Genomic DNA, 26345 nt, shown 5'->3' on the forward strand with positions numbered 1-26345 from the left:
TAGGGAAACGAACCCGTGTCTCTTGGTCTTACTACCCGCGATTGTACCTGGGGCTATGCCGTTGAATTGCTTGGAGCGCGGAGATGACTGTTCCTATTGAGAACCCGTCTAGGGACTTCCTCAAGCATTCTTTCAGATAGTGAGCCGTGAAGGTAGACTGGTTGGCCCAGGTGCCAACTTTAAGGATCTGACCCACTGCCATGTTCTTTTCGAAAGCTAAGGAGGTATTTAGACCCCTAATGTCGTGCGGGCTGGGTTTACCCGGCAGGGGAACGCCCACCCTACTATAAGCCCTGATAGTCACCTGTCTCAGCCAGAAGGATATAGTGTTCTTCAAGACTGGCTTTTTCACTGGACCTGTGTAGACGAAAAGGCTCTTGATACCAGGGCGGAGTCTAGCAGTCCTCTCCAGGTATTTCCTTATGGCTCTGACAGTGCACAACTTTAAGTCCTTCGGGTTGTCTGAACGAGGAATTGCTGATATAGAGAAGCCCTCGAATCTGGGATCCCAAACTGCTGGATTCTGGGTCTTAGCTACAAATGTCGGGACGAACTTGAAGGAAACCTCACGCCAGCCCTTCGAGTGTGAGACCTCGTAAGACGGTCCGTGAATCTCGCCCACCCTTTTTGCTGAGGCCATCGCCAGCAGAAAAACAGTCTTGAGGGTGAGATCCCTGTCCACGATGTCTTTCAGGGGTTCGAACGGGGGTTCACTTAACATCTTCAGGACCCTCGCCACATCCCACTGCGGCACTCTGACGACTTGAGGGGGCACGCTTGCTCGAAACTCCTAATGAACATCGAGATATGCCTCGAGGACCCCAGGTCGATGCCTTTCAGGAGGAAGACTTGGCCTAAGGCTGCACGGACTTCCTTGATGGCTGGAATAGACATACCGACAACATCCCTGAGGTATACCAGAAAGTCCGCAATCTCCGGAATGGAGGCCCTCAGGGGCTTGATGTTCCTGGAGGAGCACCACTTCGTGAAAGTGGCCTACTTAGCTTGATATACCGCTGCCGATGAACGCCTTGGATATCCAGACATCCTTTCTGCCGTTCCTGCTGAATAACCTTCCTTCCTCAGGAGACGCTTGATAACCTCCAAGCATGAAGGCGGAGGGACCAAGGGTTCTCGTGGAACCTTTGGAAGTGGGGCTGCCGGAGAAGGTCCGGTCTGTCCGGGAGAGGCCACGGCGGAAGGCACGCTAGTTCTTTTAGGTCCGCGAACCACTCTCTCTCTGGCCACCAGGGCGCTACCAAAGTCATCCTCAGGTTGTGGGCCCTCCTTACCCTATTGAGCACTTGTCTGAGCATCGCAAAAGGGGGAAGGCGTATACGTCTAGATTGTCCCAGGGATGTTGGAAGGCGTCCTCTAATGCCGCCTTTGGGGTCTGGGACAGGAAAACAGAATACGGGGAGTTGAGCATTGTCTTGTTGCGAAGAGATCCATCACTGGCGAGCCCCATTTCTGGATGATGAGCTTGGCTACCTCTGGGTGCAGGGACCACTCGGTTCCTACCACTTGTCCCATCCTGCTGAGGCCGTTGGCCAGGACGTTCCTTTTTCCTGGAATGAACCTTGCTGTGATTGTGATCTGCACCGACTGGGCCCAATCCAGAAGTTCCAACGTGAGATCGCACAACTCCCTCGATTTCAGTCCTCCCTGCTTCTTTACTTATGCCACCACCATGGCGTTGTCGCACATCAGTGCCACGGTGTTTCCTTGGAGCAGATTGATGAACTGCTGGCACGCCCTAGAACTGCCCTCATCTCTAGGACGTTTATGTGTTGGGTCTTTTCTACATCCGTCCAACTGCCTCTTGCTGACCTTCCGAGGAGATGGGCACCCTACCCCTCCTTGGACGCGTCTTTGAACAGGAGCATTTCGTGGGGCTCGGCTGCGAAGGGCATCCCCTTGAGGGTGTTCGTTCGGTCTTACCACCATTCCAGGACTTCCTACGTTTCCAGGAGAACGGGAACCACCTTGTGGGGGGAATCCTTCTGGTTCCAGAGTTCCTTCAGATTCCATTGGACGTTTCTGAGCTTGAGCCTCCCTTGGGGAACCAGTTTCTCCAGTGATACGAGGTGGCCTATTAACCTCTGCCAGTCCTTCGCCCTCCTGGGCTCTCCGGATATGAAGGGGCGGAGGATCTGGTCCAAGTTGTCCAACCTTTCCCCCGAGGGAAAGGCTCTCACCAAACGGGAATCTAGGACCATCCTGAGGTAGGTCATCCTGGTGGAGGGCGACAGATGAGACTTCTCCAGGTTGATAGTGATACCCAGAACCTTGCAGAATTGCAGTAGCTCCACACCTTGTTCCCTCAGTATTACCTCTGAGGATGAAAGCAGCAACCAATCGTCTAGATAACGAATCAGGCGGATGCCCCGTTCGTGCGCCCAAACTGAGACTGTTGCGAAGACCCTCATGAAGACCTGCGGTGCTGTGGACAGTCCGAAGCAGAGGGACTTGAACTGCAATGTCTGGGCACCCCATTTCACCCGAAGTTACTTCCTGCTGGAGGGGTGAACTGGAATTTGGAAATATGCGTCCTTGAGGTCTATGGACATCATGAAGTCCCCTTCCCTCAAGGACTCCAGGACCGACTTTGGGGTGTCCATCTTGAAGTCGGTCTTGCACACAAACTTGTTGAGGGCTAAGAGGTCTATGACCGGCCTCCAGCCTCCTGTTGCCTTCTCCACTAGGAAGAGTCAACTGTATAAGCCCGGGCTCGGTTCTTGTACCGTTTCCAACGCTCCCTTCGCCATCATCGCTGATACTTCCTCTTGCAAGGCCGTCCTCTTCAAGGGGTCCTTGGGAACTAACCACTCCGGCCGAAGATCTGGAATTAAGGGCGGGGGTTCTGCTAGGAATGGTAATCTGTACACTTTTAATTCTGTTACTGTCCACGGGTCTGCCCCATGGTTTTTCCATGCTTGCCAAAAACGTCTGAAGCATCCCCCCACCTGAGGCTTGGGCAGGAGTAGGGGGCCTCTCTCCCTATCTCCTTCTGGAGGATTGACTATTACGTCCTCTCCTGGAGGCCGCGTATGAAGTCCTAAAGGAGGCCGGGGCTGCAGCTGCTCCCCTATGAGAGGGCTGCGACCAAGAAGCTGTTGGGGCATCTCTCTTGGGCTAGCTAGGCGAGGCCCTAGGAGGAGGAGGAACATCTGGCGGAGGTCTTCTGTGGATGGGTCTCCGCAGTGACTGGGGTCTGGGTTCTCCCACGTCTTTACGTTTTTTAACCTTTTCCATGATCTCCTCTGCTGCCTTCAAGGGGAAGAGAGCATCATCCCACAGGGGCAGGCTCCTCAGGGCCCTCGCTTCCCTGTCCGGAATCCTCCTGGTCATCTTATTCAGGACAGTGTCCCTCCTATGAAGAACCCAGTTGGCTGATTGGGCTAGGGACTGGTAGGATAAGAACTTAAGCGCTCTACCTCCTGAGATAATCAGCTCCTTCAGGAGAGCCTGATTCCCCGGGACTGAGAGGTCGTAGGAGGACTGGATTCCTACGAGGGCGGACGCCCACCAGTCCAGCCAGGAGGCGACGTTGGCTAGGTCCTTAGCCATCTCCTCCATCATCGTCACCTCTGACTGGGAGAAGCAGACTGGGGCTGTCGAGGCTCTGTCTTCCGGTGCTCCTTGGCCTAATATTCGAGGGAGGCTTCCATCTTGCAGGCCCCTGGCCGCTGTCCCTATGGCAGGTAAAATTTGCTCTGGGACCTCAGGCCCTGGAGCAACTTTGAGGAACTCTGTAATTTGGGGGCCTCTGCATTGTTAGCTACGATCTTGTTGATGTGAGCTCTACCGAGCCTCACGTCCCTGGCCACCGGAAGAGCTAACGAAGGTCTTTGCTGGACAAGGGCCTCCATTAGCCTATTGAGGCTAGAGCGCCAGCCATCTTCGGTGAAGGGTTCGGGCTCCTCTATCCTGTGGTGCCTCCTAATGAGCCCGATCACCCTCCTATATGCTGAGTCCTCCGCTGCTGCGCCATCTAAGTTGTCGTCCACGTCCTCCGTCTGACGGCCTCCCTCTCTAGACAGAGCTCCATCGACGGGGGCCTCCGTGTAAGGTTCTGGACGCAGGACGGCACTGCCGTGGCGGCGAGGGCCTCCGTCCTAGGTCTGTCCTTTGTCGTGGAGGACCAGGCTTCCGTGGGCTTGCCCGACGGAGGAAGCCGTCTCTCCACCTCCCGTCGCTGAGGCGCTACTTTGGAGGACGAGACGAGGCTGCCCGACCGAAGGGGCGACTCCCTCCACTGGGCGGATTGAGTCGGGACCTTCGTGGTCTTACGCCTGTCCGATGAGGCCAGCGAGGCCAAGTCCCCTGAGGTTCGAGCTTGTGGCTGGAGGTGAACCTCTCTGGGGACCTGTCTCTAGGGAGCCAACCTGAAGTGCTTGGGACCGAAGTAAAGTCGACGAGCTTACTATGGGTAATGACCACCCATTCTTTCCCCGGCGACCTACTCCTCCTGAATATTTCTTTGGGGACCTGGATCATCGTCTTCCATGGTGAGACCTGGAGCGTGAGCGATAACGGGAATGCCTCCTCCGGGACCTCTCACGCCTCCAACGGGGTTTCTTCCAGGCTTCACCTTCCGAGGAATTGGAGGCCGCTGCTACCGACGAATCTGAAGAGACGGTGGCTGAACGACCTGATGGACCACGGAAGGCGTGGGCTGGAGAAACACATCTGGAAGTGAAGACGGCGGCGCTGGGGGAGAGCGTGGTCGCCCTTCTTCGGGGAACCAGGTTCTGAGGCCTTCCTCCAACCTCAACGGGGACCTGCAGGGCGTCCTCGGTGGTACCCATTCGAGGTGATCTGACAGGGTTGAGACTTCCTTCTCGGGGGCGCCTTCAGCTGCGGAGGTACCTGAAAAACCTGCCCATGATGCGGGCGAAGAGGCAGGGACATTTTTACTCCACATGGGGTCATCCGAAGAGACGTGACCCGCAAGCACCAGGGCACCGTCTCTAGAACCCCCACTAAACTCACCTTCAGGCCCCCCGCTAGCCTGGAATGAAGCTGCTACCCCGCTATCATGATTAACAGACTCCTGGGGAAGAACCACTGGCGTCTTCCCCGCAACGAACTTACCTCGTCCCCTACTTTGGGTAGGGGAAGGTGGTAGAGAAACTCTTTCCAGAGGCTCTCCTGGTGACGTCAAGGGAGAAGAGGTGCTAGCCTTCTTGGGCGACCTCTTGGAAGACGACTACTTCTTCGTACCAAACCGTACCCACTGTATTGCACTCCACGATTCACACTCTGGGCACATGTCCGACAGAGAACATGCTCTGCCCCTGCACGACGAGCACAAGGAGTGAGGATCTACCTCCGTCTTGGACAGGAATGCACCACACGACTTCCCGGCCATAGGCCCAGGACAACGGCGGGGATGCTCCATCCGCACTAGCAAAATACCACAAGACACAGGAACGCAGCGGGAAAGAATAAGAAAGCACAAGATTAACACGTGAGACTGCGGGAATACAAAGGGAAAGCACAAGGTTAACGCTTGAGACCGTGGTGACACAAAGGGAAAGCACAGGGATACCGTGTGAAGACTACGTGGGACACAAAGGGGTCGGGGACACAAAGGGTCGCACTGAGATAAGGAGAGCGTCGAGATGATATCGCGACGCGACCAGAGAACTTACTGAGGGTCGAGACCCAAGCTAGCATGCTTCCTGACCCGGGCTTAGCCTCAGGGCACGTATTCATCCGCTTGAGGTTAGCCCTCACAGAAAACGGAAGTAGGGTAAACTACACAAAACTCTGGTCGGATGGGAGGAGATCCCAGGTACTTCTGAGAAAGTAGTTCGAGGTAAGTACTCCGTGTTGGAACAAATGAAAATTTGGTCTGTATAACTTCTACCTTTTTTGAAATCCTGCTTGTTCATCTCTTGGCTTTTCATTAATCTTTCTTTCCAGTCTTAAGAATGAGCATACTGTACTATATATTTTCATGACGACTAATGTAAGTGTGATGCCTCTGTAATTATTAGAATCAGTCAGATCTTTTTTCAGCATTTTTAAAAACACTCAACTCCCATTCATCAGGTTTTGCCTCTTCATGCCACATTCCACAAAATAATTTGTAAGTATTCTGGGAGTCTTCAGTTTCAGCCAAAAACATTCTCGGCAGTTATTCTATCGTATCCAGGAATTTAGCTTGCTAATATCAACATCGGGTCTAGTGTGTAATAGTATTACCCCTTCATTCTAAGGTGGGGTGAAAGAAAGTAGAAGTAGAAGAGCCAAACATTTTACCTTTTATTAGAAGCTTATGTCTCAACCCTTTTACCCACAAAGGACGTACTGGTACGTTTCACAAAAGCCATCCCTTTACCCCCATGGACATACTGGTACGTCCTTGCAAAAAAATGCTATGAAAATTATTTTCATATTTTTTATAATTTTTTGAAAAAAAATCGGGCATTTTCCAAGAGAATGAGACCAACCTGACCTTTCTATGACAAAAATCAAGGCTGTTAGAGCAATTTAAAAAAAAATATACTGCAAAATGTGCTGGGAAAAAAATAACCCCCTGGAGGTTAAGGGTTGGAAATTTCCAAATAGCCTGGGGGTTAAAGGGTTAAGCATTACATATGATAGGAGGCTTAACTGTTCGTGCAGAAGCGTGGCTGTCCACACACCTACTTGAATAGCTACCACAGGGACAAGAACATTAGTATCGAAGGACCTTTGGGTATACACTCTTATGTAAAAGGAAGTGAAGGTCTTTTGGAGCAGCCAAACAAACACCTAGCTTTATCACCCGGTCAATTGGAAGACTTTTGGAAGGCCAAGTTAAGGCCAAGACCACTGACTTCGTGGGATGTTACCCGAGTGGTTACCTCAACCTCCTTATCAGTCAAGAGATAATCTTGCTTGAGCATCTTCTGAAGCCATAAGGAGACCGTATTCTTCAACACCTTTCTTGTTGTACCAGTGCTGAGGTAGAGTCGTTGACACTCGGGCCTGAGTTTTCAAGTCCTCTTCCGAAAGCGCAGCAGAGCACTCATGCAGGGCAAAATAATCTCAAGATCACTAACTGCCACTGCTCGTAATGAATGAATGGAGAATCTCGAACCCTGGGTTGTGTACCGATAGTTTCTATGTTTTGGTCTCAAATTAGGGCTCAACACTAAAAATCTTACTCCAACCTTCCATGTGGGTGCTTACTTAAGAGAGACTGTAACTTGCTTGTTTCCTACTCCAATTTTGAATTTAGCAAAAAATCAGTATTGAGAGTCAGATCTCGTTATGACTTCCATCTGAAAGGTTCATACAAAGTAAAGCCTTTCGGTCATAGGAGATGCATTGTAAGTCGATATTGACGTATGTCAAGCTAAAAAAGGGAAATTTCCTTAGATTTATTAACCCTGGATAGGTATTTTTATTTCATCAACTTGCATAGGTACCCATGGGTCAACATCGACACCTTCCCCCTACAAAAAGAAATAATAATTTTATTTTCTGGGTCGACCTGTGACGGCCGGTGAAAAAGTCCTTCTTTACACTTTTTCTGATATAAATCTTCCAAATATACCAGAGAAAGATAAAAGCATGGAATGCAGAGGTTACTACCCTCGCGCGAGCACCTCGTGAGTGTCGTGTATACATCAGGGGCGTGTGAAAACCACTATTCACAGGCTGTCTTCCATTTAGATAACTCCTTCATCAAAGGGAAGGGCTGTAACAAAGACCCCAGAAACCACACTTGGACCACGCCACCGTCACCCACACAAGCGCCCTCTATGTCATCCTTATGTTTTGGACTTGCCCGCAAAGTCGTAATTGTTTTTGTGCTTTCTGTGTTTTCAAGTGTTTGTCATTAATTCATCATGACTGACGCTGCTACTTCACCTTTACCAATGTTAAGTACCATAGTTTGTTTTGACAGTTTTTTTCAGTACCGGGCATTTATTCTCTTTCCAGTAATGTGGATTTTAATTTTGGGAAGCGGCTTGGCCTTCCTCGGTGACGGCAGCCATTTTGGCCTTGTTCGCTTCGATAGTTTTTCAAGTTAATATTGCCCATCTGGTACTCTGTCATCTAGGTTATATCACTTACGATTTATGACCATTTTTATTATTATTTTGTTATTGTTTTTACTATGGTATTTTTTTTGCTAGCAAGTCCAATTTGGACGAACGAAGAATAACGTTCTTGCCTTGGTTATAGTTTACGCACACGCCTCGGGAAGGTGCTCGTTTTAGACTATATCTTTATATTTATTTGTTACGTTGTCGTTATTCTTCGTTCTTGGTTATTACAATTTTATCAATATTCTTATCATATTATTGTGTGATTTTGGTTCTTTATAATGTAACCATGAGAGCGTGAGCATGGAGTGCTCGTTTTCTGTTACTACAGTTACGAGTTACCCTTTCTCTCGTTTTCTTTCTTAAGCTCGAGTAAGGAGAGGTGGATTTCCCGTTTTCCGTTTTATACGATCACGAGTTATTCCTGCCTCCGCTTCTTCTCCGGGTTTATGATATTAGGTTTGATGGTATTTACGTTTTATTGATGTGGTTACTGTTAATATAGCTAGCATTATTAATAGGTTCCGTTAGTGTATGAGTCATTATTTTGGGATCGCTTTATGCCGACACCCTTCTCTTCGGAACGTTCACCGCCTTGAGTTATACTACGCTATAATGGATACTCATTGGGTTGGGAACTAGTCAGATATTTGGAGTGCAACGGTGAAACCCGGCACTCAGACTCCGGCTTCGGCCTTATGCACACGAACCTTTTTTCATGATTAATCACCGCCTTGAGTTATACTCCGCTATAATGGATACTCATTGGGTTTGGAACTAGTCAGATATTTGGAGTGCAACAGTGAAATCCGGCACTCAGACTCGGGCTTCGGCCTCATGCACACGAATCTTTTTTCATGATTAATCACAATTTAATTATTACGGTCCTTTTTCATCGAATCTCCGGCTTCACCGGAGATCACACAGACGTTCAGTATTGAGGTTAATATTATCTTACCGCTGATGTTCACGTTTTCACTATGACGGACCTTTGTCACCGGATCTCCGGTGTCAACAGAGATCACTCAGACGTTCAGAACCGGGGTTAACATTATTTTACTGATGAGGTTTATAGTTACATGTTATGTGGTTACTGGATTTTAGTATATTAATTTGTAGCTCTAGCTAACAATTTTGAAAACCATATTAGTCACACATAATTAATGTTATTTATTTCTTTTGATTCATCTGTTCACTGACCAGAGTCTCAAGGAACAGTAAAATGGCCTCTCATGGCATGGTTGGTTTCGACTTGGCTTTTCATTAGAAGGGGCTAGCGTTCAATCCCAAGTACGGAGTAGAAATTTATTTCTATATGAACACGATGTTGTATGGATATTTATCCATATATATACATATTTATAATTAAATATATGCATAAATATAGACATATGTATTATATACATGTACAAATATATACATAAACATATATATTATTATTTATAGATAATTTGGTTGATCCCAGCCTGTGAATAGGATCACTAACCAGAGTTTCAAGGAACATCCAGACTTATGTCTCCTTTCTTTTACAGAAGGTCCGCCTACATGGTATGGTTCCCGGAGTCATGCACGCTCTGCTACGAGCTGTCCTCCCTACTCCTGAACGATGATGTAAGTTGGTTCTAATTTGTTTCTTTTTGGTATCCTTTGGCGATGATTTAATTTGTTCTTGATTTATGTATACATCGCTTATTGAGGAGAACGGTCTTCTCCTTCATCACTAATCCCCCTACTTCTTTCAGGATGATGATGAATCTCTCCGGGCTGCAAGAGCGGCTCTCCGCCCTTGGGTGTCAAGATTTGGAAGGAATGCTCCATCTGGCGGACCCTATCTCCTCGGCGTGTCCTCTCTAGGGTTGGACGTCGACCCCATGGACGGGCAGGTAGGTGGTGATGAGTTTTGAGCCTTCAGCTTTGCCATTATCTGCGTCACCGGCCTAGGACCCTCAAAGGATCCTGATGTTCATATTACCTTGCATAAAACCGTGACTGCTAAAAGACGAAGTCCGATAAGTCCAGGGCTTCGACAGCGGGTCGTGCTCAGGATCCCTCCTTCCCCGCCGACCTGATCAGGGATAGGGTTAAAGAGCAGATACAACACATTCTAGGGCAAGCCAAGGAGCTATGACGGAGCTCAAAGATATGGTGGCGAATCTGATCCATTCAGGAACTCGGATGTCTCCCCCTACAGCCCCAGACGCATCGAAGTAACCTCCTTCGATAAAAGCAACCCATAGAAATTTGCCTTACATGTCCCATATATAGATGGTACCATAACTCTGGATGGCATAGGCGTCCGCCCTCTAGAGGTCCTAGAATTTACCCTCCGGGACTAGAATTCCCATTCAACGGATTCGTTCGATTGAAAGAGCATGCCTTGGTTAGGTTAGACAAGGTACCGAAGGTAACGGTAATATTTCCTAAAGATCAGGCCCAAGCTGTCTGGGCCAGGATGTTGTCGGTCTGGGGGTACGCTAATTCCAAGCCCACCCCACACAATGGGGCTTACGCCATATCTACAACTGCTCTCATTATTACCTTGCCTATTACGGATAAATTGACAGGTCTTACTATTCAAGATGTCAAAGAAGGTTCTGCCATGCCGACTCTTAAAGAGACGGACCCCACCTCGGGGAGTCCCTAGCCTCGATTTATCCCACTGAGACCTTGTTTCGGATATTTACGAAGAACCTATCTCTGTCCTACCAAATCGACCTACACGCTTTGTGGTCTGCTCGGGTTAGTTGTATTAAATAGGTTCTGTCTGAGGCCTCTATCAGACATGAACCAAGCAGGCTGATAGCTTCCTCCTGCTGGGGTAAAACCCTCTTCCCTCAGGAGGAGGTGAACAATGTTCTACAAGATGATACGAGAGCAAACCAAAATTGCAGGTGAGGCGGGGCCTCACTGCCAAAAAGAAGGTCGAAGACCAAAAGCAAGCTTTCTTCAAGAAGAAGCAGAGATTTACCCCCTACAAAACGAACCGGGGTCACTGCCATCAATCGTCAGTTACCCACTCGTCATCACAGTCTTCCTCTGATTCGACGTCTCTGCATCCGAATCCCCTTCATCAGGTGGTCTACCTCACTGATTCCCCAGGTACACAGCCCAACCCCATTTGGATGTCCTCGCCTGCATACACCCCTAGCTCCGAACCCTCAGGTTCCTTTCGCGGACACCAGAGAGGAAGCTACAGGAGTAGAAGACAGTTCCGCCATCGAGGCGGACCTAGGAAAAAGGGGACTCGGGGAAGGAAAGGACCTAGATTCACTCCCTCACAACGAGGTGGTCCCAGTAGGGGGGAGACTTTACCACTTTCGAGACCATTGGACCTTCGGTCCGTGGGCTTATAGCATAATCTCTAAAGGTTTGAGGTGGAAATGACCACAAGGTTCTCCTCCACTAGTGACCTTCTCCCAGAAATCCACTCCCATCCTGAAAGAGTACACCACAGAGTTACTCAAGAAGAAAGCAATCAAACGGGTTCGATCACTGAAGTTCCAAGGCCGCCTGTTCACAATTCCGAAGAAAGACTTGTCGGCATTGAGAGGGGATCTGGACTTGTCAAAGCTAAACTCTTACATTCTCTGCGACAAGTTCCGGATGTTGACTATCTCTCAGGTACGGACCTTACTTCCCCGTGGGGGCGTCACCACCTCTGTCGACCTTACCGACGACTATTATCATGTGCCTATAACTCGAAACTTCTCTCCTTATCTGAGTTTCCGCCTAGGCAGGAAAGCCTTTGCGTTCAAGTCATGCCCTTCGGCCTCAACATTGATCCCAGGATATTCACGAAACTGGGAGAGACAGTGTTAGAACAACTCAGGAACCAAGGGATACAGATTATTGCTTATCTGGACGGTTGGCTCATTTGGGCCCGGTCGGCCATAGAAGGCAACAGAGCTACGAAGGAAGTACTTCGATTTCTCGACAACCTGGGATTTCGGGTCAATCTCCAAAAGTCCCGCCTGCAACCATCAGGCCACTTAGAATGGTTAGGCATTCAGTGGGACCTTTCGAAGCACACGTTGTCCCTCCCTTCCAAAAAGGTTAGAGGAATAGCTTCCAAGATCAAGAATTTTCTGAAACACAAACAGATGTCCAGAAGAGCCTTAGAAAGTATCCTCGGCCTTCTCCAATTCACTTCAGTAACAGATCTCCTATTAAAAGCCAAACTCAAAGACATCAATCGAGTTTGGAGAAAGAGAGCTACAGTACCTTTAAGAGACAAGGTCTCGAAGATCCCCTCTGTCTTGAAAATGAGACTACGCCCATGGTCCGAACCGAAAAACCTCTCCAAATCGGTTCCTCTACAATTCCCACCTCCAGAAGTGACATTCCATACAGCCGCGTCTCTAAGTGGAAGGGGGGATTACTTCGAACATCAGATGTTTCAGGGCTCTTGGTCACCCGTCATGAAACAGTCCCATATCAATGTTCTCGAAGCCATGGCAGTGTTCTTGACCCTGAAGAGACTCTCTCCTCCTAGGTTGACCCACATCAGAGTAGTGTCAGACAGCACAGACGTAGTACACTGCGTCAACAGAGGAGGATCCAAGTCACCCAACCTGAATCAGATCCTGGTCACTATCTTCGCCTGGGCAACAGAAAAGAACTGGTTCCTGTCAGCAACTCACCTAGCGGGAGTCCAGAATGTGAGAGCGGACTCACTATCCAGGACGAAACCACTAGAGTCAGAATGATCTCTAGACATAATTTCATTCCGGTGGATACTCAGGCTGGTTCCAGGCCTCCAGGTAGATCTATTTGCAACTCAGATGAATCACAAACTTCCTTGTTATGTGACCCCAACCCTGGACCCTCAGGCTTATGCCATGGACGAATTTACCCGGGATTGGAACCATTAGAAGAAGATTTACCTATTTCCCCCAGTGAATCTTCTAATGAAACTTTTACACAAACTACGCTCCTTCCGGGGGGCAGTGGCTTTAGTACCACCTCACTGGCCAAGAACAGTTGGTTTCCTCTCCTCCTCGAGTTGAAACTCCGTCCCTTCCGGATTCCGTTCCCCAAACTGACCCAAGTAATCCAAACTCACTGTGTCAGATTATCAAGGATAGCCAAAACTCTAACTTTGTGGACTACAGGAAGTTTGCAGCTCGTAGAGACGCGAACATTGACCCGGAAAACGTTCTCTTCATCGAATCAGACAAAAGGGACTCGACAATTTGCCAATATGATTCGGCCGTTAACAACTAGCAGATTTCCTAAGAGTTCAGACCATACTCGTATGTCTCCGAATTTAGCCATCTCGTTCTTGAGGTTCCTATTTGACAAAGGCATAACAGATAGCACTTTAACCACCATTAAGTCAGCTTTGAAGAAGATCTTCCTTGTTGGGTTTAACATTAACCTAGCTGATTCCTATTTCTCATCTATTCCAAAAACATGTGCTAGGCTTTGACCTTCGGTTCGGCCACAAAAGGACTCTTGGTCTCTGAACGGTGTCCTCACACTTGCGACGGACACGGACAATGAATCCTGCTCTTATATCACTCTTCTTAGGAAGACTTTATTTCTAACGGCTTTGGCCTCAGGTGATGGAATATCAGAACTAGCAGCTCTCTCACGAAACCCGGAAAACATAGATTTCCTCCCTTCAGCCGAAGTACTCCTTTCTCCAGACAAAGCTTTCCTAGCTAAAAATGAGGATCCGCAAAATAGGTGCTCCCCTCGGAAGATTATTCTTCTTCCCCAGGATCCTTTCTCTGTGTCCAGTCACTACTCTCAAGGCCTTTTTAGCTAGAACTGCCACCCGCTCGTCTGGCCCCTTGGTTATCAGGGAACAAGGAGGTACTATTTCCATTCACAGTATCAGGCAACAAATCCTCTACTTCATTAAACATACTAATCCGGAATCATTTCCCCAGGCTCATGATATACGGACAGTAGATACCTCCATCAATTACTTCCAAAACAGGGACTTTGATGATTTAAAAAAATATACGGGTTGGAAATCCCCTATGGTTTTAACGCCACTATCTAAAGATCTTACAGGCCCTTAAATACCCGACAATGGCAGCGGGGAGCCTTATCTCTCCCCATTAATCTCTTCTTCTTCCTTTCTTCCATCTCTTCTCTTCTCCCTCCTACCCGCCACTCACACCACGTCGCCACTCTCCTGGGTAGTTCGTTAGCCCTATGATATTTGCCATGTTTAATTCCTATGGTTTAATTGTTATTGTAGTTACCGTTCCTTTAATGTTTAGATATGCTTAGACATGTAAGGTTTGATGCCTTTTGCGTTTCGACACTCAGTTGATTCCTTGTCGTCATAGTTATTTAGCCTTACGTTCCCTATGTCATTTGGCTAGTTGGTAATTGGACGTTTACTTTCATTATTATATTATATTATTGTCGTACATGGTGATTGTATTCTCCTCATTATGTTATTACTTTATTGGGCTTGGAAGGCATTCTCTGGTACATTTTCACCGGCCGTCACAGGTCGACCCAGAAAAGGGATTTTGACGAAGGAAAAATCTATTTCTGGGGAGAGACCTGTGACGCCTGGTGAAACCCTTCCCGGTTATTTTTGTACGGACCCACCCTTTCCTTGCCAAGCCATATGTTCTTGCAGAAGGATGACCTAGAGGGCGCTCGTGTGGGTGACGGTGGCGTGGTCCAAGTGTGGTCTCTGGGGTCTTTGTTACGGCCCTTCCCTTTGATGAAGGAGTTATCTAAATGGAAGACAGCCTGTGAATAGTAGTTTTCACACGCCCCTGATGTATACACGACACTCACAAGGTGCTTGTGCGAGGGTAGTAACCTCTGCATTCCATGCTTTTATCTTTCTCTGGTATATTTGGAAGATTTATATCAGAAAAAGTGTAAAGAAGGACTTTTTCACCGGGCGTCACAGGTCTCTCCCAAGAAATAGATTTTTCCTTCATCAAAATCCCTTTTTGAGCCAATTCACAACTTTTCAATATCCAAAAAAAAAAAAAAAAAAATCAAGGATTACTCTAATCTTCTGAAAAAGTAAATGAAAGCCAAGTTCAAAATAAATATCACAAATAAATTAAAGAAAAAAATAAAATTACAAAAAAATTACTTTTCCAAAATATTAGTATGAAATTAGACTAAGATTATTCTAACCACTTATTCTATGATATTTGACCACTATTTGTTGAGATCCAGGGGGGAACGTTTCCTGAAACGAGAAAAAAGTATGTGTTTTTTGGCAAAAATAAATAAATAAATAAATATATATATATATATATATATATATATATATATATATATATATATATATATATATATATTCCGTTTTAAACAAAAATTTTGGTGTAGGTAAATGCCATAGTTAGGGGATGATTTTTTTTTTTTTTTACAGAATATTGTATTATCGTCCAATGAAAATGTGTAAAAAATATGCACTTAGATATTATTTAGTGTTATATAAAGGGACACTTTATTTTTTTGATAGCCTAGTTTTATTACGAAAATTTCCAAGAAAAATCCTTATATCCATTGCTGAGGATGGTATCTATGCATGAAAATATCAGAAATTTTTATAAGAAAGTGGAATACTAGCTTACCTGTTGGATATACTTACAAAATGGCCACCAAACCACAAAACTATTACCTGAAATGGAGAAAGATATGTCAATATCAGCGAGTTATTTACTTATATGATTGTTCGAGGATTTGCATAAAAATATTATGGTAGATAGAATGAAGTTTGTAAATTATTATTCAATTAAAAAAAAGGTACAAACTTACATAAACAGGAATAATTATATACTTTTATGGAAACAAAATGGATAATATGCAATTTTATGAATCATAGAATGGTAAGAAATACAAATATTTATTTTAGTTTCTTACCTAGAACAACTATCAAGCACACTCTTGGCACAACACAGTTTGGTGCTGCAAAGACACATAGGTTTCAGACACCTCAAACAGGCTGTGTTCTTCTTATGATTGTTCTTGAATGAGCAACTTTGGCATTGAATTCTTTTCAGCAGCTTGACGTGACACAGCGATTGGCAAGTCTGGGTTCAAGTTGCTGAAGCTTAAAAGCGTCAAACATTAGTTGACGGAGCAACTTGGAAAACTTTCCCGCAGATGTGTCGTACCGATGTTTCACTTGGGGAGCACACGAATCAAAGGCGATGTCCTTGAGGAAAGTTCGCCTTGGCATCAACTTGGAGAAGGGCATGGACGTGTACAGAATATAGGAATTTACTATTACTATATTCAGTATCCCATAAAAGGGAATAAGATTTGATGTAGCACACATCTGATCATGTGTGTCTACACCCCCCCCCCTCCCTTCCTGTGTTAAGTTATAGAACATCTGAATTTCAGTTTTCCTCTTCTCGATCTCAGACGGATCGTGGTGAAGGGAACTCAACAACACGACCTTCTTTGTTCTATTAACTTGCTGACATTGAAAGCTCAAATTGTGTTCGTGATTGAACATGGGCCCTGAGTCCTTGATAGGAAGCACCTTCTCAGAAATCTGTTTGGGAATATAAAGTTTCTGTCAAATGGTGCCACACAAGTACATGCCTTCACTCTCGAGTGCCAATGCGAGTGGAAAACTCGTGAAGAAATTACAGTGCGACCCCTTCCATGAAAAGTGGCCACAAGGTTCATCGTGAAAACTTCCCTAAGTGTCAATCCTCTCGGCACCTTTTCTGTGTTCTTCCCAAGATAAGGATGGTATTACACAAGAAGTGTGTGTATAGCATAATTTTCTTTGTCAAAATATTCGCATAATGAATATTACATCAGAATTAGTTATCCTATGAATACGTCTAATACTGTACAGGGGGCACCCAGGTCAATCACCAAGCCAGTGTTTGGACTTGCCACCCTCCTAAGGGTGAGTCATCCCTATGAATAACGAAGGGTTGTTAGTGGAGGGACAAATGACAAATCTGGAAATAATTTGTATCTTTCCTAACTAATACAAACCTGTAGTTATTTATAGTATACAAATTGTCCCACCAACATCTGTCCCCAATAAGTCCTACCTGCAATAAAAAAAGTGACATAGTTCACCAATGAGTGAGTAGATATAGGTGACCTTGCATTAAAAGTGTAATGACTAACCTTCCAGCTTTGCTGATAGATAATCCCTATAAATAACTACAGGTTTGTATTAGTTGGGAATAATAAAAATTATTTCCAAATATCATATTTGTAAAAAAAAAGAAAGAAAAAAAAATATAAGTAAATGCAGGAAAAGAAAATTTTTGGAGGGTGCTCTTGAAAGTACACTAATTTGGCCAGTAAACCAGGGGTTTGTCAACACTTTTAACTGAATTAGTGAAGCTAGGTAACTAAATTTTAGTTTTTGATTTCAGTGGAGAATTTGCTTTCCATACTTTAATGGCTGGCTTTGGTTGGGCTAAATATCCAGTGATTCAGCGAATGGAGCCTCTGAGAGAGGAAGTGCCCATCACATTGATTTATGGTTCAGAGGGTTGGATTGATAGAGACCCAGGGTTCCAGATGAAGTACATGCGGCCTAACCCATATGTTGATGTTCAGGTACAGTACTTTGATTTTTTATTTATGGGATCTTCTTTATTGAATTACCTAGCTAATTAAAATCAGTGAAAAGTAATTAACAGTTGTTAAAAAGGCTATGTTAGATTAACAGTTGTTAAAAAAGCTATGTTAGATTAACAGTTGTTAAAAAAGCTATGTTAATAGTGTTGCTAGTTTTTTCCTTCATAATAAACAAGATGCAAGATATTTTTTTTTAGAAAACCACTCACTTTACATTTGGCTAATCCATCTTTGCTCTTGGATTAGTTTAACTTGAACTTGTTTGTTCCTACATAAATACAAACCATTCCCTCTTTACTGAGTATACAGTACAATATTGTTCTGACATACCAGGAAAGTAGCCATAAAATTTATAAGAAGAGTAAACAACCCGCTGCTAGTTAGTGGGTGGCGGACCAACCACCCCACTCTCACTGCAGTCTATTGATCCACTTTTTAATTTTGGCTCAGTGGAGAGCATGCTTGCTGTTTTTAAATATTTAACTTAGCCGGTGAATATATAATAGCTGCAACTCTGTTGCTCGACAGACAAAAAACAGTAAAAACTCGCCAGCGATCGCTATACAGGTTGCGGGTGTGCCCACCAGCGCCAACTGTCGGCCAGATACCACTCTCGATGTAAACAAAGACTCAATTTCTTCTCTGTCGACGTGTCGACAAGACGTACTTTACTCGCTGTTGAAACCTGGAGTTTTTCCCATCATATTTGGTGAAGTACTTTAATTTGGTTTGAGCTTTCGCAGTGTGGAGGATTAATTTTATTTTAATTTATTTTTGTTTGCCAAATCGAGAGAGAGAGAGAGAGAGAGAGAGAGAGAGAGAGAGAGAGAGAGAGAGAGAGAGTGTGTGAGTGTGTTTATTTAAGTTTTGTCAGAGAGAGAGAGAGAGAGAGAGAGAGAGAGAGAGAGAGAGAGAGTGTTTACAGTATTGGCTTTAGTTTTGTCACACAGAGAGAGAGAGAGAGAGAGAGAGAGAGAGAGAGAGAGTTGTTTTAGTATTGTTAAATAGAGACATTTTATTTGCTTTAGCTTTGTCATTAGAGAGAGAGAGAGAGAGAGAGAGAGAGAGTGTGTGTGTGTGTGTGTGAGCGAGTGTTTATTTACTTAAGTTTGTCAAACCGCAAGAAAGAAAGAAAGCGTGTTTATTTGCTTTAGTTTCGTCAGAGAGAGAGAGAGAATTTCATTTGCTTCGTTTTGTTAGATTGCGCGTGCGCAAGAGAGTATGTGTGTATGTGCGTTTGTGTGTGCGTGTTTTGTGTGTCCGCGGTGCGCGCTGAGGAAAGGGGTAATTAGCGAATGATTGTTTGAAGTTGGAAAGATTGTTGGTATAATTGAGGTTGTTTGTTTACTTTTTAGCTAGGATAGGGTGATGATGAATGTCTTGGGCGAAAGCATTGGATATCGAACGATAGAAGAAGTCGGCTGTGTATTTTTTTTGCTCTTCGAAAGCCGGCTGTGAAGCTTTTTTTTATATTCTGAGTAACTACTGTTTTTATTTATTTTGTTAGGCGCGTTCATGAGTGATAGAAAGTTTATTGTTTATCTTTGATTATAGTGCGATAGTTTAGTTTAGTTAGGAGTTTTCGTAAGCGTTTTTTTTCTTTTTTTTGGCAGGCCGCGATTCCTCCTTTGGAGAGTTATTTTTGAATGCCGATCTTTAGTTGACGACCTGGCCTGCATTAGATTGTTTTAAGACTGCTCAGATTGATTTATTTGTTGACGACCCGGACCGAATTTACTTCTGATTGCTGTTGATGATGATGATACCGATGAGGATGATGATGATGATGATTACGCTTACGGACTAAATCAATGAAAGCATTTTTGTATTGACTGAGTGTCAAGTGTTGCCATATTGTGGCGTTGCTGCAGAGTTGTGGTTTTGGGCTTTTAACGACTGTTGGCCCTTGTGTGGACAAAGTGGTCCACACATAAACAAATATTGGTTTTGGGTGTGTTAATTTTAAGTTGTTAGGGTTTTTTATTTGAATGGTGTTACGGTTTATATTTAATATTGTTTATGATTCGTGATAAGTGTTTTTTTTGGTTTATGATTGCGTTTACTTTTAAGAATATAGTGTTAAGGTTATGTTTTGTTTTCATTTTCCTTCTGTCCAAGAGTCCAGTTTGAAGTAGAGTCAGGGAAAAGTTTGTGTTGTGGGATATTTTGAAAGAAGAGTGATCAAAGGTGTGGGGGTTTGTTTTTGTTGACATCTCGCCACATAAATTTGGCGCCCGAACAGGGACTGCCGAGGTGGGATAGAAGCTGGACTGTTGGACGAAGGACGGAATTAGGATTAAGGTTGATGAAAAATGGAGGAGCAATTATGGGTTTTGAGGGAGGAATTGCGGCTGAGTAAGGAGCGTGAGGAGAGGTTGCTAGTAGAGAATGAGAGGTTGAACTGGGAGAATGCGGTGATGCAGAAGGAGCTTAGGGAGTTAAAGGGAACTGTAGCGAAAGTGGAAGAATGTTTTGAGATGAGGATGAAAGAGAATGAGGAACGAATGGAAGATATGATAGGGCAAGTAATGGGGATGATGAAAACTGTTGTAGGTGAAGGTGCAGTCGGAGGAGTGGCTTCTGCTTCTGGTAACGGGTTGATTGTGGAAGAGGATAGGGTAAGTGATAATGGGGACGGTAGTGATAGTGATATTGAAAGTAAAGGGCCTAGACATAGTAAGATTGGAACGAAGGGTGATAGGAAGAAGGAGAAGAAAGGTAAAGATAATGTGAAGAAAGAAAAGAAGAAAGGTCAGGGTGTGAGTGAGGATGATCATGAATGGGTGAAGGTGGTAAGTAAGAAAAAGGGTAAGAAGGGAATAGTTAAAGATAGGACTTTGAGTGTAGAATTAGATTCATTGTATTCAAATGAAGAAGAAGGCAACAAGAAGGGAGTAGACAGTGAAGATAGTAGTGAGAATGAAGTAGAGGAAGTTTGTAAGACAGTGTTTATGAGAGAGGTACCTAGGTGTGCAAGTTTTAATGAACATAGCAGTAGGGATGTATATGACTTCTTTAGGGAATATGAAAAGTTTTGTCAGGCTAAGTATGGGGATAGTAAGAGAGTTTGGGCTAGGGAGTTGGGAGAATTTTTGTCAGGATATTTGTTGACGATGTATGGGGTGATAATGAGTGTAGGAGAGGTTGAGTATGAAAGTGTAAAGAATAGGATAATTGAACAGGTAAAACGTACGAAAGGTAGTGTTAGGTATAAGCGAAAAAATGATTTTGATGAAGCACGAATGAAGGTGGGTGAAGCAATCTCGATGTATGTATGTCGGTTAGAAACATTGGCTAGAAAGAAGTATGGGGACGAAGGAATAAATGAAAATAAGGAACTAATGAAGAAGTTTTTGGGTACAGTACCAGAGAGTGTGTGTGAGTTTATTAATTTGAAACGGAAGGAGAAAATGAGGTGGACTAGAGAGAGATTGACTTGGGATGATATTTTAGAGATAGTTGAGGATTACGAGTTGGATAGGTGTATGAAAGAAAGTAAATTTGTGAGTGTAAGAACTGGAATGGAGGAATGTGTGCCAGAATTTGGTAGTTTTAGAGATGCTGTTATGAGAGGGCCAATGAGGGTAGCTGATAGTGTAGTAGATAGAAGTGTTAGGGTGAGTAATGTAGGAATACCCATTCCGAGAAATGACGGGTTTAGACAGGGAAATCAAGTTTGGAGAGATAGAAGTGCTAGTACGCAGCAAGTTAGGTTAGGTAGTGGTATCTGTGAAGAGAGGTGTTATAGGTGTGGGAAGGTAGGACATAAAAAGAACGAGTGTAGATGGGCATTAGGAGCATGTTTCGGGTGTGGAGAGACAGGGCATCGAATTAGCGACTGTAAGAAAGAGAAAGTGGTTAAGTGTTATCGGTGTGGTATGACTGGACACATAGCGAATGGATGCCGTAATAATCGTATGAATGTAATTTGTGGTAATTGTGGTAAGGATGGTCATTATGCTAGAATGTGCAAGGAGCCGCGGGGTAAGTGTACTGAATGTGGTGCAGATGGGCATGTGGCTAGGGTTTGTAGAAAGAAGGGATCAAGTCAGCCAGGATGTTCGGGAAACTAATTAATCAGAGGGTTCAGCTGGGTGAGTCCTCGTGTGTGTGGGGAGTGAATGTGATGCATGTTCGTGAGGGTTTATTGCATGAAGATGTGATGGGAGAAAGAGCACATGATTGCATGAGTGTGAAAATTATTTTTAATGGTGTAGAGTTGGTTGGTTTGATTGATACTGGGTGTGGTGTCAATTTAATGTTTAGGAATGCATATGATAAGGTAAAAGAGGTTTGTGAATTTAAGGGATGCAAGGGTGAAGTAAAAGGTATTGGTAATTTGCGTATGCCTGTGCAAGGGAAGTTGCGGGAAAATGTTATGATTGGGGGGCTGATGATGGAGGATAATGATTTTTACGTGGTTGAGGGAGCGAATGAGAAATATGACGTACTGCTTGGGTATAAATTTTTGAAAAAATGTGGTATGATTGTACATCCAAGTGTGAATATGATTGAAATAAAGGTTAAAGGTAATATTTGTGGGGAATTTTATTTAAAGGAAGACGGCAGAGTGAGTACGAAGGTGTGGAAGGGAGTGCCGTTGGTAGCAAAGGAAAGTGTAAAGTTATCGGGTAAGAAAGGTGAGGTTATTAGTGTAAAAGTTGCATGGCCGAGCAGTCTGGGAATTTCAAATAGTGACAAGGATGAATATGTAGTGGAAGGTATGGAAGCAGGTAATTTGGTGAAAACGAGTGCGTATATATATGATGGTGTTATGAATATGCAGGAACCCAAGGTGTATGTAAGGTTGTTGCCGTGTGTTAGGAGGAAGAGAGTACGTGGAATACGTGAGGGCGATTGCATGGGATGTATGTATACACTGATTAATGTAGAGGATGGAAGATATGTTAAGGCGAGACAGGTGATGTCTGGTAAGGTAAAGAACGATGACGATTGGGATTACGATACGTTGAAAGGAAGAATTAAGTTAGATGAGAGTATAAGTGAGGTCGAAAGGGAACGATTGCTTAAGATGTTATGGGATAAGCGGAGAGTTATGAGTCTCGGTGACGATGATTGTGGGGGGTCAGACCTTCCAGAATTTAAAATAGTTCTCAGTGATGATACCCCCATATATCAGCGTCCCAGGCATTTTTCTCCGCCTATTGCCAAGGAGATAGAGGAGCAGTGTCAGGAATTAGAGCGTATGGGTGTAATAGAAAGGAGTGAGAGTGCCTGGAATAGCCCTATTGTCCCTGTACGAAAGCCTGATGGAAGTTTACGCATGTGTATTGATTATAGGAAGGTGAATGAGGTGACTGTTAAAGAACGTTTTCCAATGAATGTGGTGTCTGATTGTGTTTATAAGATGCATGGAATGAAAGTTTTTACTAAATTAGATTTGGTGAGGGGCTATTATCAGATGCCTCTAGCAGAGGGGAGCAGGCCCATTACCGCATTTTCAAGTACGAATTGTCACTTTCAATTTAAAAGGTTGAGTTTTGGTCTTGCTAATGCGCCTGCTGCCTTCCAAAGAGCGATGAATGTTGTATTGGCTGGTTTCGATCGACAGAAGGTGACTGTTTTTATAGATGATATTCTGATTGCGAGCGAGACTGTTGAGGAACATATGCGGTTGCTTGAGGCAGTGTTGAGGCGGTTAATTGAAGTTGGTGTGAAAATTAAGCTTGAGAAGTGTACATGGTTGTCCAGGGAGGTGGAATTTCTTGGGCATGTAGTGGGTGAATCTGGAATAAGGAAGAGTGACAAGTTTGTGAATAAGGTGCGAGAATTTCCACGTCCCCGGACTGTGCGTGAGTTGCGAGGTTTTCTTGGTTTGGTTGAGTTTGGGCGCAAGTTTGTTAGAGATTGTTCAGGTATAGGGAAGCCTTTGAATGAATGGACGGGTAAAAGGAATAGTACGAAGTTAAAATGGGATGATCGGATGATAGAAGCGTTTGAAAGGTTGAAGGAAGAGGCAGCGAAAGACGTCACTTTGGCATTTCCAGACTACAGTGAAAATGCGAGTATGCTAGAGTTGTATACGGATGCGAGTGGGGTTAGTATGGGTGGTTGTTTGGTTCAAATGCAGAGAGTAAATGGAGAAGAGCAATTGAGAGTAATAGCGTATGTTAGTAAAGCGTTTAATAAAGCTGAGCGGAAGTATTCGACGATTGACAGGGAATTGGCTGCAATACGATTTTGTGTGAAAGCATTGAAAGTATTTTTGTATGGTGTAAAATTCATTGTGCGTACTGACCATCAGCCCCTAGTGTATATGATAAGGAAAGAGTGTGTGAATGCAAGGGTTGCTAGGACCATAGAGGATTTGAATGAATTTGATTTTAGGTTAGAATATGTACCGGGAAATAAGAATGTGATAGCAGATGCGATGTCGAGGATGCATGGGAGGATGGAAGATAAAGAGAGTAATCAGAATTCTGAAAGGTTGCCTGAAGGTTTAGTTGTGGAGCAGAGTTGTGAAGGGGAAGATATGGTGTATAAGTGTATCCTAATGGGTTTAAGTAAGTTAATACAAGAGGGGTTAGATACGGAAATACCAGGTAGCGTAAGCGAGCTTAAAAGAAGGGTGATGAATGAAGTGTCAAAAGAAAGGGTATATGAGGAGGAGAGTAGTGTACTAGAAGGGGAAGTATTATCAAAGATATTAATGGTGGTAAGTATGTTGTATGGTGTAACTGTGTATTTGTATTTTGGATGGAATCGACCGATGGAATATCGGGCATGTAAGGAGAATGATAGGGAATATATTTTGAGGATTCAATGTAAGGAGGAATGTTGCAAATTGTTGAGTGAGAAGGATAATGGTGCAAGTGACCTTAATCTAAGATATGGGGGTATAGAGGACAGTGAACATGATGATGAACATATTGGTGAAGTGAGTGACAGAATTGAAAGGAGAGTAAATGTATGCATGCATGGTGTTAAAGGAAGGATGATGACATATGTGAATATAAATGAGAATGAATATTGTAGTTTAATTGATACGGGTGCTCAAGTGTCATTAGTAAATGAGTCGGTTATCAGGGAAATTGAGAGGTACAATTGGGAAGTGAAAAGACAGTGTACGAGTGTGAGAATTCATGGAATAGGTCAGGGAAGTTTACTTGTTTGGGAAGAAGTGAGGTTGAAAGTGAAACTAGGGAGTATGGAAGTTGAACATAATTTTATTGTAATGGGAGAGAATGAAATGCCTAGTTGTTTTTTGATGGGAATAGATTTTTTGAGGTTGCACCATGTGTCAGTTGATGTTGGTAAGGGTTTGCTTTCAAAGAATGGCTGTAAGGTAATAGTAATCGAGGATAATAGTGTATTCATGGCGAATTTTGTTGGCATGATTGATATTGCAAAGAGTGAAGATGATTTGTTGAGCAAAGAAGAGGTGGAAGAAATGCAAGGTGAATGTTTCGAAATAAATAGGTTACGTGAATGTATTTTAAATGGTATTAGGGTGGAAGAATGGCCGTGTGATTTGGAAGCGTATAAGAAAGTTGTTAAAAGATTTATTGTTTGTAAGAATATTGTGTATTTTTTGCATAGGGGAATGGATGAAGATATATATGTTCCTGTATTTCCAATGCATGCAGCTGTAAGTATGTGTATGGTAGTGCATGACAGGTATGGGCATATGGGGAAGAATAAATTGTGGGAATGCATGCGAGAGAGGTTGTTTACGCCTGGGTTGAGCCAAATTTGTAGGGATGTAGCGACTACTTGTGAGGATTGTCAGAAGGGAAAGTATCAGAGCCTGCATGCAAGTCCGCCTATTTTGAGGTTACGTATGAAAGAGCCATTTGAGATGTTTGTGATTGATTGTGTTTCGTTGCCTGTGACTGCGAGAAGACATGTGGGAATGATTGTCATGGTTGATCATATGAGCAAGTTTGCGTATGCCGTACCCATCAAGAATAAAAGAAGTGAGACTGTAGCGAGAATGGTAAGTCAAGTGATGTTGCCGATGAGTGTGTGTAAGCCTGCAAAAATGTTAAGTGACAATGGTCCGGAGTTTGTTGGATGGGAGTTTGAGCAGATGTTGAGAGAATGGGGCATTGAACATGTGTATTCGACTCCGTATATGCCAAGTGCGAATGGTTTGGCTGAAAGGACTGTAAGAACTTTGACAGAAATTTTGCGGATGATGAGTACATGTGATAATGATTGGGATTTATATGTTGGGCGTGCGTTGTGGGCGTATAATGCGACTGTGCACAAGAGTACTGGTATGTCTCCGTGTAAGTTTGTGTTGAATTTTGAAAAGATAGTAAGACCGAGATTGAGTGTGTCCGAGAATGATAGAGATGTTTGGAAGAAAGCAAATGAGAGATTTGAAAGCTACAAAGTGGGAGAGAAAGTGTTAAAAGAAGTAATTGAAAAGGGAAGAATGAATGTCAATAAGGTACGTGATAAGTTTGAAGGTCCATATGAGGTGTTAGATGTTGGTTCTAGTGGGTTGAGTTATGTTTTAGGTAAAGTAAGTGTGGATGGTAGTGTGGAAAAGGTTAGGGCACACCACAATCAGTTGCGGAAATGGAAGGAGGTACCAAGATATATTCAGGAGAATGGTATGACTAAATGGCTTAAAACGAACAAGTATGAACCGAGTATGTGTGAGGCATTAGGTTTAGAAGATAAGCAATTGGTGTTAGTAGAGTATGGACGGAAAAAGAGGTCTGAGAATTTTACTGGGGATAAAAGGCGGGAAAATTTTGTAGTTGTAGGCGGGAA

The 26345-nt window shown here is 44.1% G+C and overlaps 1 pseudogene; it reads left to right on the forward strand.

Annotated features, from left to right (window-relative positions):
- Positions 1-26345, forward strand: part of LOC137654100 (uncharacterized) — a 119640-nt pseudogene that overhangs the window by 68316 nt on the left and 24979 nt on the right.

The sequence above is a fragment of the Palaemon carinicauda genome, chromosome 15 (assembly GCF_036898095.1).
Source record: "Palaemon carinicauda isolate YSFRI2023 chromosome 15, ASM3689809v2, whole genome shotgun sequence".
Lineage (NCBI taxonomy): Eukaryota > Metazoa > Arthropoda > Malacostraca > Decapoda > Palaemonidae > Palaemon > Palaemon carinicauda.